At 34.2% G+C, this 12,769-nt stretch overlaps 3 protein-coding genes across 3 annotated transcripts in view; 2 read left to right on the top strand and 1 right to left on the bottom strand.

Moving 5' to 3' along the window:
• Window positions 1-8,111, bottom strand: part of LOC134842310 (NEDD8-conjugating enzyme Ubc12-like) — a 398,285-nt gene extending 390,174 nt beyond the window's left edge. Inside the window, exon 1 of the mRNA XM_063858589.1 lies at window positions 8,099-8,111. The gene's annotated coding sequence lies outside the window, so the exon portion shown is untranslated. The remainder of the gene's footprint in view (window positions 1-8,098) is intronic.
• Window positions 1-12,769, top strand: part of LOC134842276 (mannose-P-dolichol utilization defect 1 protein homolog) — a 160,214-nt gene that overhangs the window by 85,858 nt on the left and 61,587 nt on the right. The window lies entirely within an intron of this gene.
• The window catches only part of LOC134842294 (guanosine-3',5'-bis(diphosphate) 3'-pyrophosphohydrolase MESH1-like), a 70,687-nt gene that overhangs the window by 37,034 nt on the left and 20,884 nt on the right, over window positions 1-12,769 (top strand). The gene's annotated exons all lie outside the window — the stretch shown is intronic.

Here is a 12,769-nt window from a genome sequence, read left to right on the forward strand (position 1 = left end):
AACTCTTGTTTGAAAACTATGTCAGGAGATATTGGAGGTTTAATGTTTGTGTAAGACCCATTTGATCTGTAAGCCGGAGAGCCTGCTTTGTCAATCAAAATTTTCATTACACCACGAACGATCAGCGAGGTTTGATGTTTGTGCGTGAACTCCTCTTGAGAATGATTTGCGCGTTCAAACTTGGAATTCACATCGGTTACTGATTTCAAACAGGTTGTACGAGTAGAGAAAAAGGTGGAGGTATCATCTCAAGCTATGCGACTAACAAAATTATCGATTGGTCTAATCAGGTGGTGCTAGACTATTCTAGTTTTTGAATACTTCTTAGAAAATGTATAGTTGTGAAGATTTTTCAGCACCTTAACAATGTTTAGCCCATAATATAAGGTGAAGTAACTCAACGTCTTTTTCATCAGAACAAATTTAACACTTCAAGATGAGTGAAAGGGGTAATGAGCTCAGGTAATGAGCTGCAATTTTCTTGTTGTCATCCTCACTCAGGACATAACTAGCCATATTTGGTCTGAATTTTCTGGTTTTAAGAAACCTGATGATGTTGATCTCTTCAGTTGTCAGGTCTTCTTTGCTTTTGTTTTGCTCATCTTTTTCGTCATCTTCGCTTTGGATTTCAGCGTCATAATCTTTTACTGATAGCAGGTTTTTGGGCTCAAATGATGTTTCCTGGGAGTCTTCTTCGGTCACTTTCCCAATCGCGGGTCCACCAGTAAAAACAGCGACTTCATTTGATGGCTCATCTGGTACTATTAGTATATACACTCGTGATTGCAGGATTTTGCATTTTAGACCTCTCGAGTTCATAAAATCGCCTAGCAGTTTCAGCTGTGTTCCCCGTATGTTCTGTTTAGGCATCCAAGGTTTTGGGGTCAGTCACGGTCACTGTCCAGCTCGTAGCCGTTAGCTTTCTGTAGCTTGTGGCCGTCAGGTCCAAATGGTACATTCCATGCTGCCGAAGGATTGTTCGGGACCAGTTTTTCGCAAAACTCTTCTGATCCTCCGATGACACCAAACTGTCAGCATTCACGAGGGCAAACAAGAAATGGTGCTAACAACTCATTTTCTGTCTTAAGTTTGCAAACAAACGCGAGAGTTTCATTTCTTCCTCACTGACGGCCTGCCACGTGATTCCTTCACAATAAAAATTTTCATTCAAGAGTTTTTTCAGAGTTTCATTCTCAGTTTTTCCATCTCTGCTAATCTTTTCCGCTCTCCAGGTCCTTTGCGGATACTCTCCAGTCCTGCTGGCGCAATTTCAAGGCAGAACAGACCCATTGATTGGCTATAGTGGGAGTGGGTTAGATACTCTGTTCGGAACAAGGAAATGGTTCCCAATCGTGTCGCATTTCTTAGCAGCATTATTGTCATTAAGTTCAAAAGCACTTCTCTGAGTGTTTCTTGATCCCAATACTCTGTTTGCTCCGTCGGTGTTTCCTGCAACCACAATAAAGTTCGTTTTCTCAATTCTGTTATGTCTTAGGATTTCGGCAACGATTGTCCATATGCCTTTTTCGACAAGTGTTGACGTCCTCTATTTGCTCGGTTTTCTTTCGAGATCAGCATATCAATTATTTCTCGTAAAACTGGAGTTTTTCGTGTTTCAAGTTTTGCTATCAGGAATTGGTCAATAAAATTCTTAAAGTCGCGGAGAATGTTCATTACCGGCTTTGGTGCCAAAACCCTAAATAGAACCCAAAAGCGACCCAAACCTAACTTTTTCTCCAAAACAAATCAAGTACACACCGTGTCTGTTCAAAAGATCATCCAAAAGAACTTTTTCACAGGTTTCTCAAAAATCATCAACAAAACTGCAACTCATCAACAAAATTCCAAAAAGCCCACAAATGCCCTAATAACTACAAAACTTCTCCAAAATCCGTCAAAAAACTAAATTAACTCAGGAAGCGACAGAAAATGACTGTCTCCAACAATATTCAAGACCAACTCAAGGATCTAACTGGACCAATAAGGTCAATATTGCATCTGTTTATGATCATATTATGAAATATTTTTCTTAACATCTTTTTTTTAAATATGTCAACCTAACAAAAAAATTTTATTGAAGAAAATTTGTTAATACTAAGCTAGGCGTTCGTACGAAACAACGTGTTGATCACACAAGGCCAATTGAAGCAATATTTTACCTTGATAAGCTCTTAAAAATTGAAAGCTGCAAAATTAGATTTTTCTTTTGAAATCGTAATTTTCCACAATCTTCGAAACGGAAAAAAGACTTCCTTAAATCATTGTTTCATTTGACGCTAACCAATAAAAAACCAGTTCAAGTCACTAAAGGTTCAATTTGGGAAAATGGAAACCTTTTTGTGAGCTCAGATGAGCAGAATAGTAAAAAAAAAACTTTTTTCTAAAATTGTCTTTTTTAAATATGTCAACCAAACAAAATTTTTCTCAATTAAAGTTTGATTTTACTGAAATAAACTTTCGTCCGAAACAACATGAGGCTTTGATGAGACCAATTTAATCCATATGCAACCTTAATAAAGTATTAAAAATTGAAACTTACAAAATTAGATATAATAATAATCATAATAATAATAATCATAATCATAATCATAATAATAATCATAATAATAATAATAACATTAATAATAATAATAACATTAATAATAATCATAATAATAATAATCATAATAATAATAATCATAATAATAATCATAATAATCATAATAATAATCATAATAATAATAATAATAATAATAATAATAATAATAATAACATTAATAATAATAATCATAATAATCATAATAATAATAAGAATAATAATAATAATAATCATAATAATTATAATAATAATAATAATAATAATAATAATAATAATAATGATAATAATAATCATTATAATAATAATCATAATAATCATAATAATAATAATCATAATAATAATAATCATAATAATAATAATAATAATATAATAGTAATAATAATAATAATAATAATAATAATAATAATTTTAATAATACAGAATTTAGAGAGTCTCAACGGTTTTCACCCATTTTTCAGTTCATCTTCAGTTCAGTTTTATTTTACTAGGATTGCAGTTGCCACATCTGCATATTACTCTCTAAGTACATTTATTTTCTTCGGTGTATTCTTTAGTGAAAAAGTTCCAGTAAATGTTCTGAATAGTAGCTTAATTAGAAGTTTCCGGAAACTTTCATAAACACGAAGAACGTAGTTGTAGAGTAGTTTCGTCCTTCGGAAGAAGTTTTCGTTGAATTCACCTCGATTTCTCTGTCGAGTAGTATCGCATATTGTCTCATTTTCAATTGAACTGTCAACATCAAATTCACCTGTTTTAATAGATAAAAGCATTAAGAGATCATGCGTTTCAACATACAGGCCTAACGGAAGAATATGCAATTTAATTAACCGATTTCGATAGCTTAACTGATGATGTTGAACTTTTTCGAATTCAGTTAAATTTCCTTTATTTGGCAACCAGGTCTGAGAAGCATATACAGCAATTGGGACAACGTATCCAGCGTATGCATTTAATTTGATTCTCCAGTTACAATTTGATGTTAGATTTCGCTTTATTTGGAATAAGGCGCCCATTGCTTTGTTCGATCTGCGTTTGCAATTTTCCTTCCAACTTAGGTTTTGCTGCACTATGAGCCCTAGGTCACGTTGCGACTGTGCGGGGGTCAGTTTGGCATTGCATAAGTGTGCTTCAAGGTTTCCTTTGATGTTAAGAGTGTGCGACATTTTTGTGTTTGGTAATATCATATTTGTATTAAGCCATAGGATTGGATGTTATCGGTCGCCTTGTTCATCGCTACTTGATTCGTTACGATTACGTTGAAATCATCAGCATACCCGAAACTGTCCATATCGCACATACACTCTGGAAGATCATTAATAAATAGCAGAAAGTGGAGGGGACCCAGAATTGATCCTTGGGGAACACCGCTGGTTACTTTTCTTAGGGGTTGATTTTGCGCCGCTTATTTGCACGTATTGCTTGCGTTGGCTTAAGTATGATTTTAGAAGTCCTAAGATGTTTCCACCACTTCCGAGAGAACTTAATTTGCTAACTAGCACACTATGCGGTACTGTGTCAAACGCTTTAGCAAAGTCGAGATAAAGAACACTTAACTCATTGACAGATTCTAGATCCTTGCATTCGTATAGTTTGTCGAGAAAGTATATTAGTTGCAGTGTCGCCGATCGTCTTTTTCTGAAGCCGTACGGACTAGTGTGGAATTTTGAATGAAAGAAACAATAAATTTTATCAAAAAGGAGTTTTTCAAGACTTTTGAGCAACAACATAGGAGGCTGATGGGACGGTAGCAGGTTACATCAGCTTTGTTGCCCTCTTTGAATATTGGTGTTATTTGGCATATTTTCCAGTAGCTGGGGTAACATTGCTTGTTGATTAAACTCAAACGCCTTGAAAAGCAAATCAAACTTGAATCCGAGAAAGACCTCGCTGAATATGAAAAATTAGTATTTGAAGGAAGAACGTTTAGTAAAGTACAGAAATACTTGAAATGTATATGAAAAACAACCTCAATTCCCCCAACAGTAAAAGTTGATAAGACAGTAGCATCAATAAAAGTTGAAAAGGCTGAAGTTTTCAATCAAAATTTCGCGTCGGTCTTCAGTAAATCTAATATGCAGTCTGGATATGAACCAAATAACATACTAAACACAGCTAACTACACTGAAGAACAAACAAGCGACATATTGTTTAAACTTAATCCTGACGAATCAACCGGACCCGATAAAATTGGAAACACACTCTTAAAAAAGTGTCACAAAACCCTGTGTAAATCACTAAAACTGATCTTTCACTTTTTTAAGAGTGTGTTTCCAATTTTATCGGGTCCGGTTGATTTGTCAGGATTAAGTTCAAACAATATGTCGCTTGTTTGTTCTTCAGTGTAGTTAGCTGTGTTTAGTATGTTATTTGGTTCATATCCAGGCTGCATATTAGATTTACTGAAGACCGACGCGAAATTTTGATTGAAAACTTCAGCCATTTCAACTTTTATTGATGCTACTGTCTTATCAACTTTTACTGTTGGGGGAATTGAGGTTGTTTTTCGTATACATTTCAAGTATTTCTGTACTTAACTAAACGTTCTTTCTTCAAATACTGATTTTTCATATTCAGCGAGGTCTTTCTCGGATTCAAGTTTGATTTGCTTTTCAAGGCGTTTGAGTTTAATCAATTTGCTAAGAGTTACACATCTTCGTTTTTTCATTGTTTTCAGCTTATTCATAAGATTTGATGTAACATTGGAAATCCAGGGCGTAGCTAGAATCTATGTTTGGTAATTCTTGGTATGTGTTTATCTATTTTCTTCCACAACCATTTGTACCATTGCTTTAACAATTTATCTACATTGCTATAGCAATACGGTTGAAAGGGTTCCTGAAGGATACTTTTATTAAGTTCGTCCCAGTCAGCCTTGTTAAAAGCGTGTTTTATATCAGTTACTGCAAATTGCGTTTCCTTTTTTTCGGTGTCGATGGTTGTATCAATTGGTTTATGGTCGGAAATACTTTTGTCGTTTTGCCTTAGATCATTTTATTATCATATTCCCAGTTGACCATGGAATCTGGATTATTGGCTATGACGACTTCTAATTGATCAGTCGATTGATTACTGAAGTTTCTTTCTACAAGTGCACCAATTTTTTGTTTTTCGTAATCAAGATTTGATGACATAGTTAACCAGTTAGTTTGTGATAGATTTAAGTTACCTATTAGAATGATCAGATTACATTGACACTCGTTTGCCTAAAGCTGAATATTTTCTAATAAGGTTTTCAAATCCTTAATTTCCCATTGGTAGACACTTGGGTACGGAGCATTGTATATGCAACAAAGCAAAATTACGCTATCTCTTTAATTTTGATGGTTATACAATCGGAATGCTCATTTTGTAATGAGATATGTTCGTGAAGAATGTCGTTTTTGATTGCAATTAGTACAACACCATGTTTTGTTTTACGATCATCATTTGTCATTCGGTCTTTTCTATATACCTGATATCTACTTAGCAAAAGGGCTACTGACGGGATATCACCAGTTAACCAAGTTTCTTTTAAGCATAAAATGTCGCAATCGCGTGTATTTAGCGTAATTGAAAACTTTGTTCTACTGTTTATATCTACTGAGCTTCGAGTATTAAAAGTCATAATTGAGATTGTTGCTAGTCATTTTTCGGTTTCTGAGTCACTTGTCTCATCGCTGTAAGTGCTTTTTTTAATGGTATCCATTTTTTGTTTTCCAATAACTCAATTATGAGATTTTTTACCCGGATATCTTTCGAGGTTAATTGATTTTCATCACTGTCGATTAACTCTCTACGTTTTTTCAGGCATTCGTTTTGCTTTTTGGTATCCGTACTATTTAGTTCAGGATTTACATTGACGGGTTTTTGATAGGGATGGTAATCTTTAAGCTTGTGTGCCGCCCTCAGTATAAGGTCTCGGCTGATTGGGTTTTCAGTATTTATCAGGAGTGTTCTTGGTTGTTGTTTACTTGCGTCATATTTACCGAGTCTTTGCGCTTTAATAAGTTTTTTATCTTCGACGCGCTAAGATGTTCAAGAAGCTTTTCTACTTCGGCTAAATCAGCATATAATCTATCATCAGCCGAGCTTGAGCTTGGTTCTGGTATACGTCGTATATATACTTCTAGCGTAGTTTTTTCGGGAATTGAAACTGATTTTCCAAGAATCACCCTTCCTAAGGATTGTTTGTATGTTTTGGTATCTTATTTCACGTTTATGACTTACGATTGAACGTTTGTAATGATGTTATTTGACTTTTCAATTTTATCGGCTAGGGTTTTCATTTGTTCCTGAAGTTTTTTCATTTGATTATTTGTTTCGTTTTGAAACTTTTTCAGATTTTCGTCTATTTTTGTTTCCAACTTTGATTCCAAGTTTGACAAAAAATCTCGTTTTTTTTCGGTTCGCAACTATTGCAGATGTGGATAAGATTGTCGTTAAGTTTTATGAGAACTTCTATAGTATTCTTTTCAAACTCAGTACACTCTGTTGTTGAATGAAGTGTTTTATTACAAATGCAACAAACGAATTTGTTGTCCTTTTCAACTTTCCTGTTGCACGTAGCGCAGTTATCATGCGTCATTCCACTTGCTTGAGTTCGATTGGGGCAATTGGGGCAGTTCGTTAGAATTGGGGTGGAGAACTTAAACACATATTGATTTAAACTTAGCCGTTGGCCCCTGAGGAGACCAGAGGAGACATCTAACAAATTCTACCTGTGAGCCCCTGAAGGGACCTTTGGTAGATTAAGTTAGTCTGTAACGGACACTTTAAGATAAGGATAGAAACAAAAGAAAAGATTGATGTATACCTGAGCTACCAGTTTCTGCAGGTGCACTGACAGTTATTGGTGGGGCACTCTTTTTCAGTAAGGTGTCCGTTGTCGTTCAAATGCTTCGAGTACTTTTTATACAGAATTTTCCACTTGATGAGATTTTTCAGGTTGTTCAGACCATCTTTGTTTAGATGGTAGTGATCGTTCGTAAAATATCTGATACCCGTAATAAAATTCGCAACGTTTCTGAATTTCCACTTGACCTCGACCTTGTTAGATTTCCTTTCGGCTTGGTGAGAAGTTAATCGTTTACAGATTTTGATCTCGTTTTGTTTTCGTCACGCTCCGGTACACCGATGACGAATACGTTGGAAGCTCGTTCACGAAGGAAATTTGCTAAGTCAGCAATGTCGTCGGCTACTTGGATAGCTGGGGTTTAAGTCGGTCGGGTGTAGTTACACAGATCGTTTCCTCCGACAAAAAGAATGACGAGGTCGAACAGATTATGAGGAGGCAGATAATTGTAAAATAGACATACACTGGCACCGGGTAGTGACTAGACGTTCAAGTTTCCTGCTCGAAGATGTCTGGCCTGGGAATCAGCAATTAGGAGTTGTCTGGTTGGAGAAGTCTTGAAGATATGGTATCTGGATCGTTTGCTATTTTGTGTTCTACTTGCAAAAGACATTCAGAATCTTGTCTCTAAAATCCCTCCATTGAGGGCCTTCCACACAGGATTACAGACATTTAACATGAAAAACACCATTTAATAAGTTTGATATTAAATGTCTTCTGGTAAATAAGTAAATTTCCACGAACTTCGACACAGCAAAAAAATTTCCTCTATAATTGATTGTGTAAATTGACGCCAACCAATTTTAAAAACCAGTTCAAGGCACGGAAGAGTCAATTTTGGCAATTGCAATTGTTTTTAGGAGCTTAGATGAGCAAAACTGTCGAAAAAAAAACCTTTTTCTTAAAGTTGTCTTTTTTTTGTATAAATATGTGAACCTAACGATATATTTCTCTTTAAAAGTTTAATTTACTAATTTAAACTTTCTTTTGTCCGAAACAAAATGAGGCTCATATGAGGTCAATTGAAACCATATACAACCTTAATAAACTATTAACAATTGAAACTTACAAAATTAGACATCTTCTAGTAAAATCGTGAATTTCCACAAACTTCGACCCAGCAGAAAATATTCCTCCCTAAATGATTGCTTCAATTGACGCCAACCATTTAAAGAAACCATTTCAAGGTCATAAAGGGCCAATGTTGACAATTAAAACCTTTTTGGGAGCTTAGTTGAACGAATTTTTTTTTTCTGAATTTGTCCTTTTTTCAAACTTATGTCAGCCTAACACGAAAGAATTATTGTTAAAAGATTTAATTTACTGTCTAAAGTATTAGTCCACAACGCCAATAGGATCAAAAATAGCAGGGAAAAGAATATACTAAATCATAGTGGATTAGAAAAGTGAAATAATAAAAAATGGTTAATCTTTCTTGAAACCGTAATTTTTTCTATACATCGACACCGCGAAAGTTCTTCATAAATAAATTTTCACAGTGATTGTCTAGTAGTGAATTCAATATTCTGCATATAATAGTATCTGTCAAAACAGCTATAATGAACCCTATATGGGTATAAAACTACCAATTATAAAAAAAAAAAAAGAAAAAAAATTTCTCAAGACTGAGTTTTTTGTTTAACTGAAGGCAATGCACCAAGAAAGTAATCAACACTAGTTATTGCTACTACCCTCAGGTCAAAACTAAGCAGCGACACTGTTTTAGCCAAAAAAGAGGTAGTATTGGTGCACCCAGTGGCTCCAGAAGACCAAATATTTAACAAGAAACAGCAAAAATCCCCAAAAATCACGATTTTTTTCGAAACCAAGCGTTAGTAAGGAGCCTTTTCAACCTCAGAAATTTTTTTGAAATAGTTGCTAGGCACTATGTGCAAGATTTTTAGGGGTGTTTTAGGGGAATTTTCCCTCCAAATTCGATCAAAAAATCTCGAAAAAATGACATCTCACAAAATCATCAAAACGCCCTAATTTATGTTTCCTCTTGTTTTCCGAGTTTCGAACTTAAAAGTTAGTTTCATGTCTTGAGAAAAGATTATCTACTATTCTCAGGTTAAGAATTGCATGTCCTATGTGTTATTTTGATATTTTGTTACCCTCTGAGGCGGTTTAGTGGGATCTTCAAAAGTAATGCCCTACACGATATGATCTCACTTACCCCCTCTTATGACGTTTTTTTTTGCTTGCTTGAAATTGTTCTCCAAGCATCAAATTGCTGTGTCTTTGTTTGATTGCTATTTTTATAGCAATTAATAGGCATCAATAACAAAGTGAAAGTTTGCGTATGTAAGGCAAACTAGTTAAAACAGGGTTCAAACAATTTAGTCCTCAAGCTGTTGCCCTGTTTTCTGATACCGGAAATTTTTGACTGTTTTTTAGCTAAAGCAAATGAGTCCATGATATGAATCTATTTAAGTGATGTTTAGAAAGTAGAAAGTCGTCAACATAGTTACTTAAGAACTGTAAGCTTGCTTGTGTAACATAACATTTTCTCAGTGATACAAATGGTACCAAATATCATGTTAGTTATCTACCTATCTATACTATATTTAAATGCAAGTGACAGCTATCTCTCATGTTAAGCATAATACTTTTGCATGTTCAACGAAAGAATTTTTTTTCGAGGCCAAATTAAGTCTGTCTGTCTGTAAACCTGCCTTTTTAATTTATTTCATTATGCCTGTCTACCCATCTCCTAATTTTTTAATTTTCATCTATTATCTATCTATCTATCAAAAAAACTTGGATGTTAAAAAATTCCGAAACTTTGAAGCTCTCAATCCTGTTATTGGAATCTGTGAGGGTAATCTCAGGGGGTTGCGAATCTAGCCTCTGAATATGGCTGCTCAAATTCTTGTAGTTTCGGAGATATGGCGTTCCTTAGGATTTTCTCAAAATTTTTTAGAGAACTTAGATATAAAAAATTTCACAAAACTTGAATAAGTCATCTCTGAAGTGAGGCTATACCAGGGTACTCTCAGGAGCCTGACTCCAAATATGACATTTTTTTATTATTATTCAAAAATTTTGAAAAAACTTAGACTTAAAAAAATTACATATCTTTGAAGATCTCAATCATGTTGTTGGAAATTGTGAGGGAACTCTCAGGGGTTGCGAATCGTGCCTGTGAATATATCTGCTCAAATCCTTGTAGTTTCGGAGATATGACGTTTTTTAGGATATTTTCGAAAATTTTCAAAAAAAATTTAGATGTTGAAAAATTCAAAAACTTAGAAGATCTCAATCCTGTTGTTGGAATTTGTGAGGGTACTCTCAGGGGGTTGCGAAACTTACCTCTGAATATGCTGCTGAAATCTTTGTATTTTTCGATAAATGACAATTTTTAGGATTTTCTCAAAAAATTTTCATGAAAATTAAATTTAATTATTTTTAAAAATTTGAAATTCGTAACCTGTAGTTGGGGGCTGTCAGAGCAATCTCAGGGGTTGCGAGTTCGGCCTCCAATTAAGAATGGCCAAATCTTTTTAATAAGGAGAAACGAGGATTTATGTGATTTTCTCGGAAATTTTTAGAAAACGCATTACAAAATAATTCAAAAAAGTAAAATTCCCAACCCTGTAGTTGTGTGCTGCCAGAGTACTGTCAAAGATTGCGAATATTGCCTTCAAATAAGACTGCTGAAATCTCAGTAGTTTTTGAGATGTGACATTTTTTCTCGTTTTAAAAAAAAAATTCTTTTTTTTTTTAGAAAACTTAAGGTTGAAGTTTCTCAAAATTTGAATTTCACAACGCTGTACTTGGGTACTGAAAAGTTTTCTCAGGAGTTGCAAATCTTGCATCCAAATGCGACTGCTCAATTGCTTTAAGTTTCCCAGATATGACGTTTTTTAGGTAGTTTTTACTTTTTTCACAATTACTTCACAAGTACTTCACAATTTGCATAAAAAACTTGAATAAAAAACTTTGCAAAATTTGTAATTACGAACCCTGTAATTGGGTGCTGTCAGAGTACACTCAAAGAATGCTGATCTTAATTCTAATATATGTGGTCATTATGAGTACCGGAGGTGCGTTACGCGCTAGTATTTAAGTTTCGCATAGATGAAACTTTTTGGAAACCAATCAATTAGCTTTTGAGCAAAATGGGATTTTTCACACTTTGTTGCAGCACGCGGTTATTTGGCGTATAAAATCATTGATTATGCTGAAAAATTGTGTTTGTCGGGTAACTTTTTACAATAAGTTTTAAGATATTAATTTAAAATAATGTGAAGTACCTTTTTTGTCCCAGAGGATATAATCTAACTGACAAGAAGTGCTTCTTCATTTAATTGCTCCACTTGCAACATCGAGAACGAAAAAACAGTTTTAAAGCAAAGAATAGTCAATGTTCAATTGTGGAATCGGTACAGACTTCGAGCACTGGAAAATTATCAATTCCAATTTTCGAGCCTACCAAACGAAACTATAATTTTTGCAGATCTCGATCAGTTTAGATAAAGTTTTTGAGGTTCCTTTGATGGTCCAAAAACGGACTCTATACTGAAATAAAGATCAACGTGATTAGTAATTAAAGCATACTAGTAATTAAAGCTTAAAGTTTTCTTATTTGAATTCAGTTTCTAGTTTTGAATCAAAAATAGATTTTTAATCTTAGCTGATATAGTTTAAGAAAACTTTAGCTGATATAGTTTAAGAAAACCGGAAATTCCAATTCTGCTCCAAGATAATCTTTTTTGTGCGAGTTTGAGTTAGGCTACGTCTGTTTCGTTTGACCTACTTTTATAACAAATTTATTGGACAACGTCCCAACTTTTTGAAATATTCATGACCTTCAAGCTGAAACCAATTAGAAATGTTTTTTTTTTCGAAGTTAAGCGTTTGCCTTTTTGTCGGCATTTCGATTGAAAAATTGCAGGTCAGATTGCTGCTGAATTTAAATTATTTTCATGTTAAATTCAAAAAAGAAATACCTCTGAGAAAGAGCAATCATTTTGGTTTGCTCTTTTGACAGTTCAAATGCAATAATGAAAATAGGGTTGCAACTTAAGCTCTAGTACACTGTCTCAAGATCATAATTAATTCTAAAGCTTAAGACGTCCGATGAGTTTTTAAAATTTAATTCTAATAAAACTGGATCAGATATAAGTCTCAGGTTGTACTTCAATTCAACGTTTATAATTAGTAGCAAAAACTTCGGACAGACAAATAAAAAGAGCAATTGATCTATTTTGGGAAAAATTTGCACTTAAAATTTGAATTATCAGACCAAATTTGTTGCGCAAGGTTGTCTGAAAGAACGAAATAGCATCCAAAAATCTGTAAAAATGGGACGATTGCTCTTTTTGATTGTTTCTGTCTGTCCGAACTTTTTGCAACTC

Source organism: Symsagittifera roscoffensis, chromosome 1, assembly GCF_963678635.1.
Source record: "Symsagittifera roscoffensis chromosome 1, txSymRosc1.1, whole genome shotgun sequence".
In the NCBI taxonomy this organism is placed as follows: Eukaryota; Metazoa; Xenacoelomorpha; order Acoela; family Convolutidae; genus Symsagittifera; species Symsagittifera roscoffensis.